The sequence below is a fragment of the Mesoplodon bidens genome, assembly GCF_964165515.1.
Source record: "Mesoplodon bidens genome assembly, contig: HAP1_SCAFFOLD_408, whole genome shotgun sequence".
In the NCBI taxonomy this organism is placed as follows: Eukaryota; Metazoa; Chordata; class Mammalia; order Artiodactyla; family Ziphiidae; genus Mesoplodon; species Mesoplodon bidens.
The window spans coordinates 6,003-12,004 of record NW_027672347.1 but is presented as its reverse complement, the minus strand read 5'-3'; positions in this window follow the sequence as shown (position 1 = coordinate 12,004).

Below are 6,002 nucleotides of genomic sequence, written 5' to 3'. Positions count from 1 at the left end.
GAATCCCTATTTTATCATTTATTTGGTCTGTAACCTAGGAATGGTTAGTTATACTTTTTATATGTTATCTTCCTAATCTGGGAAATAATAACATCTATTTCACAGAGTTGTGAAGAGTAAATTATGTGTGTGTGCTTAAAACCGCTGGTACATCTAACAGCTGTAAAAGTAGTTATTATTATTCCTGTACACAAGAGAAAATATAAAGAAGAAATAATACAGAATTAACTTTACAAGTATAATTAAATTCATTTTTATGATGAAAAGTAAAGTAACTGAAAAGGCAAAATAAAATAGCACTTCTGTTGATCACTCAGGATCTGAACCAAGTTCTGAAATAAGACAAAAGTGTGACCAAGTAGAAGAACAGAGTATCACTTGTGCCTCTCTACAAAGCTAGAGTATATTTTTCTGTAAGATTCCTGTGTCTATATAGACCTTGTAAAAGGTCAGGACTCACACTTGTCCAGGTGAGAGAAAGAGACACCAAGGGCCCTGATTGAGAAATGATGCAAAGCCCTTTAGTTCTCTGAAAAGGAGTAAGGCATGTATCAAAGAGCAGATTTTAAAACAAGATATCTCATTTTCATAGAAAGAAACGTAAGAATTGGAGAATGCTCATTCCCACTTAGAAAACACATAATGAGCTAGAAACTGTCACTAGTCCTGCTTTCCACCTGGGATCATTTTTGCTGTTGCTCCTTTTGTTATTTTTATCCCTTCCGTGCTTTTTGTTCTTATAAGTTTATGCATTAAAAAATTACATTATGTTCATTACATTTGAATTTGGGGGTAAGTGGAGCCAAATTAATGTATTTAATCTGTCACCTTTAAGTGGAAGTCTTGCTTACATTCCCTCTTCTGAAAACGTACTGACTAAACCTTTATTTCAGAACATCAGTATAATGCAGAAAATAACTGCTTTATGGGGTGTTTCTAAACCTTTTCTTTTTTAAATCACATAGCCCAACCAAAATAAAACAGGCTATTATTTATTGCTTGGTAAGTCAGCTATACACTGCTATCTTACCTAATTTGCCTAACACAGTTAAAGGTTGTTATCCAGGAGAATTCAAGGCTGACATTAGTTTAGGATAATGAGGTAGCAGAATATGTAATTTGTTTTGCATAGACTGAGCACTGTTGTAAGTAATGGAGATTTATGTTAATAGCAAAGTCAGCATAACTGACGTTGCAGACAAAGAGTAAACGAAATTTATGCACCATCGAGCTATTATTTTGATAAAGTAGATTTTCCTCCCAGAGATATTTAAAGGCCTTAGTAAAATAGTATCAATACATAGAAGCAGCCATTACATACTGTTATCAAATTATGTTTTCTTAAAACTGACTTATCTGATGGGAGTAATCCAATCACAGGGTACAGTACTAGGTAAGAAATAATCAGGTTAAAAAATTATAACACAGTTACTTAAATTTGAATATAAGCTTTAACTGTTAATGTAGGAGTTTTTCAGTTTATCTACAATGCTTAATGTTAAAAAATTGTATCAATTTACTTATAAATTTTTATTGTCTCAATAATGCATTCCAATTTGCTGTGAGACTTTATAAACAAACGTCACAAGTCTGCTCCTTGTTTTTCTTAGTTCTAAGATAAGGTATTTGACTAGGTAGTACTTACTGTTAAACAAACAGATCAGAATTCATGGATACTTGAATACAATTGTCAGGTGAACGCTAATGATAGCTGAAAGCTTAAGTAGGGTCTTTCCCAAGAATGCCTGTTTTTTTAAAATTAATTTTTATTGGAGTATAGTTGCTTTACAATGTTGCATTAGTTTCTACTGTACAGCAAAGTGAATCAGCTATACATATTCATATATCCCCTCTGTTTTGGATTTCCTTCCCATTTAGATCATCACAGAGCACTGAGTAGAGTTCCCTGTGCTATACAGGTTTTCATTAGTTGTCTATTTTATGCATAGTATCAATAGTGTATATGCGTCAATCCCAATCTCCCAATTCATCCCACCACCATCCCTCCACGGCTTTCCCCCCTTGGTGTCCATACGTTTGTTCTCTACATCTGTGTCTCAACTTCTGCCCTGCAAACCGGTTCATCTGTACCATTTTTCTAGGTTCCACATACATGCGTTAATATATGATATTTGTTTTTCTCTTTCTGACTTACTTCACTCTGTATGACAGTCTCTAGATCCACCCACGTCTCTACAAATGACCCAATTTTGTTCATTTTTATGTCTGAGTAATATTCCATTGCATATATGTACCACATCTTCTTTATGCATTCCTCTATTGATGGGCATTTAGGTTGTTTCCATGTCTTGGCTATTGTAAATAGTGCTGCAGTGAACACTGAGGTGCACGTTTCTTTTTGAATTATGTTTTTCTCTGGGTATATGCCCAGTAGTGGGATTGCTGGGTCATATGGTAGTTCTATTTTTAGTTTTTTCAGGAACCTCCATACTGAGATCCTTCAACTTCTAGGAATGCCCTGTCCCAGAACTCCCTCATAAATGCACTATATGGGATGCATGGGTCCATGCACCCTCAGTGCAATGTCAGGACAGCTCTAGACAGTTGGTGTTTCTAAATTTAAAGGAGTGGGTGGATATAGAAGGAGAAGTTGAGGCCGTGCAACAAGACAGGATTGCAGGCTCTGCAAAAGTATTGTGCTATGATAGAAGTGGATTTTCACTCTGATGTTCATGCTCTTTGAGCATTTTAGGAACCAATATTGCATCTCCAGTGCAAGGAGAACTATGCTTTTTATTGTTTTGAAGGACATGTGCGAGTGTGTATAGTCTAAAATCGCATCTGTTACACGGAACTAGATAAGCATCTAATCACGGTGTTCATCTCGTTATATACCCCCATGTCTAAATGACAAAAAGATTTTCTTCCTTATCTCTATTCAATTGTTCATTTATTTTGGTCACAGTATAAAAAAGGGGAGTGTGTGTGTGTATGTGTATATGAGTGTCTCTGTGTGTGTGTAGGAGTTAGAAAACATATTGTAATTTTAGCAGCTTCTATGTTTCCTATTCTTGCCACACCTTTAAACAATAAGAGATCCTTCAACTTCTAGGAATGCCCCGTCCCAGAACTCCCTCATAAATCACTCCCTTCCATTAATTTATATTGAAAAAATATTTCTCAAGTTTCAAGATAAAAACCATTCTTATTTTCTATGGGATATTTTCCTTTATTCCTTTAGTTTGGGTCACATTTTTATTTAGGGCTCAGTAACACTCAGACATTACATTTGTCATCGTTCTATTCAAGCTTTAGATATGGAATCCTTCCTTCCATTTACCTCTGCTCCATGTCCCCTGTGGCCAAGGAATGGTTGTTTATTTCTGGATAGTTATGGGATCTAACACAGTTGGCCACTGTTACATTCACTATATGCTTTTATATTTGGCTTTCTAATTTATGAATATTTGCATTAAAAAGTATGATTAAAATAATGGCTAACTTATCTACATTTAATCTAAATAGAAAATAAACCCTGTTAAGGGCTGTGACTTCTTTAAGAAGATTTTTCCTCAATCTTCCACTATTTAAGAGAAATAATTAATTTATGATTCTGTCATGAAACTAATTCCAAAAGAGAATAAAATTACTAAGTCTACATATTTTAGAGGCATATCATGTACAGATACTGAGACCATTTTAATGTTGAAAATGTATTCCATCCACCATCGGAAGGCTGATATACAGCGACATAATTGTATTTTTTGACTCTTAGAAATATGTTGACTATTAACTATGTTGTAACCTGAAATTTAAAAGTGGTTTTGTGGTTCCAATTTTTTTCTTTTTAAAAAAATATCCAATATTTATTGAAGAATTATTTTCTACATGTTTCACTAAGTTATTATTATTTCCTTTAACTCTACAATATTTTCTTATCATGGTTATTAAATAGTATATAAGCTTACATTTTCTTCTGGGGTATGAAGCCAATTAAAGATATAGATCACATTAAAGTCTATTTTAAATTAAAAATAAAGATCAAAAGCACATCTGGTAGGAAATGGTAGCCAAAGGGAAGAAACCAGAGAATAATATAATAAAGAGTAAAAATACCACCTGCTCACAATTTCTTTCTCTTTTTTGAGCAGTAGTTCCTTAGAACATTAAGAATTTGGCACAAAACTCTACTTTATATATTCTAGGCAGCTGTGCCACCCTGGATATCTTCAAATATATTACTCAAATATAGTCATTACATTTTTTACTCATATAATTTTCTTGGTACATAAAAGTATATTTAATGCTTATAAGCAGTTATATGTAAGTACCTTCAATCTGTTTGAAAACTGTGACTATATTATTAGGATACTTAAATATGTATGTGACTTTTATAATTATCAAATATTTGTGAGTATTTAGTATGGTATTATTAATTTTTTTTTTCAGTACGCGGGCCTCTCACTGCTGTGGCCTCTCCCGTTGTGGAGCACAGGCTCCGGACGCGCAGGCTCAGCGGCCATGGCTCACGGGCCCAGCCGCTCCGCAGCATGTGGGATCTTCCCGGACTGGGTCACGAACCCGTGTCCCCTGCATCGGCAGACGGACTCTCAACCACTGCGCCACCACAGAAGCCCTAAAATGTTTTTCTTATAATATCACAGGTGAGTATACATACTGGGGAGAATAGAGTTCAGGAAACATTTCCTCAATGCCCTAAAAGCTGCTAACGTGAGGCACTAACCATTTTTCTTATTGAAAATAAATAAGCTGTCTAGTTTCATACGGAGTTTATGTCTGTAACGACTACCTCTGGACTCATGAATCATGAAAGGTAAAAACAGCAGAACATACGGTGGTTTTTGCACATTTTCTCCAGAGAGCTCATTTCTAAAGTTTTTCAGAATTTGTCTTAAATTTGCCAGCATTACTCATCCAATTTTCATGAAGAAAGAAAAATATCATTTTTTTCCTTCTTTTTAGAGATTGGAGAGGAAAACTGCAAAGTAAATTTTGGTATTATATGTATATATACACATTTGTATAACATTTTGTATTCTGCTAAAATATTAACACTATCTGAGCCTTCAGTATAACCATCTGATTAGGTAGAGTCTATTTATTATAAAGATTAGTAAACACAATTTTAGCACTAGGCATTGCCTTAGGTTTAGACTACATGAAAACTGGCCTGACCCTAACAAGTCATGAACAACTCAGAATCTTCCTTAATGAGCTCACAATGTCTCAGAAGTGGAAGACAGGAAAAATCAATAATCATATTACAATAAACTAAATAGATGTATACTACTACTAACAGTAGTCATCAGACCTTCTAATGTTCCTAAGCTTAATCATTATCTAATTTAATCATCACAATGCATTTACCATCCCTGTTACACAGTTGAAAATTGAGAAGTTAAATTATTTTCCCATTAGTAGTAGTAGAACATAAAGACTAAGACCAATCCCACAATCGGACAACAGAATCCAAAATTCCATGGAAAGGGACACTTGGTTTATGTTGAAATTACTTTTAGTGCTATGGAGGACGAGATGGAAGGTAAATGTGAGGATAATAAGAGTGAAACACAAGCTGATTCTTGAAGTGTAACAAAGAATTTCATGTGAAGGTGGTGTGATAGACATTGCAAACCAAAAATCAACTCATACACACGTCTTGGACAATTATGACTTAGTCATTATTTGCTATGCAGTACAAGTAACTTATGTTTACAATATGTAAAAAAATGTGGTGAAAGTGAGGATGAAATGTTAGAGTGAGCTAAGTTATATGAATGGAAAATGTGTAATTACATGCAAAGTTGACAGAACTTGGTGACTAATATGAAAAAGGTGAGAACCTTGAAATTATTGTTATATACTCTTATTGTCAATGTTTAACTCTAAAAGTGATATAGACACAGTCTCTCATTTAATCTTAATGTAATGTCTCCTTGCCTATAGTAATGTTGATATTTTAACCCAATAAAATATGCATGTACACTAATTATGACATATTGAACAAGTTTTCAGCATAC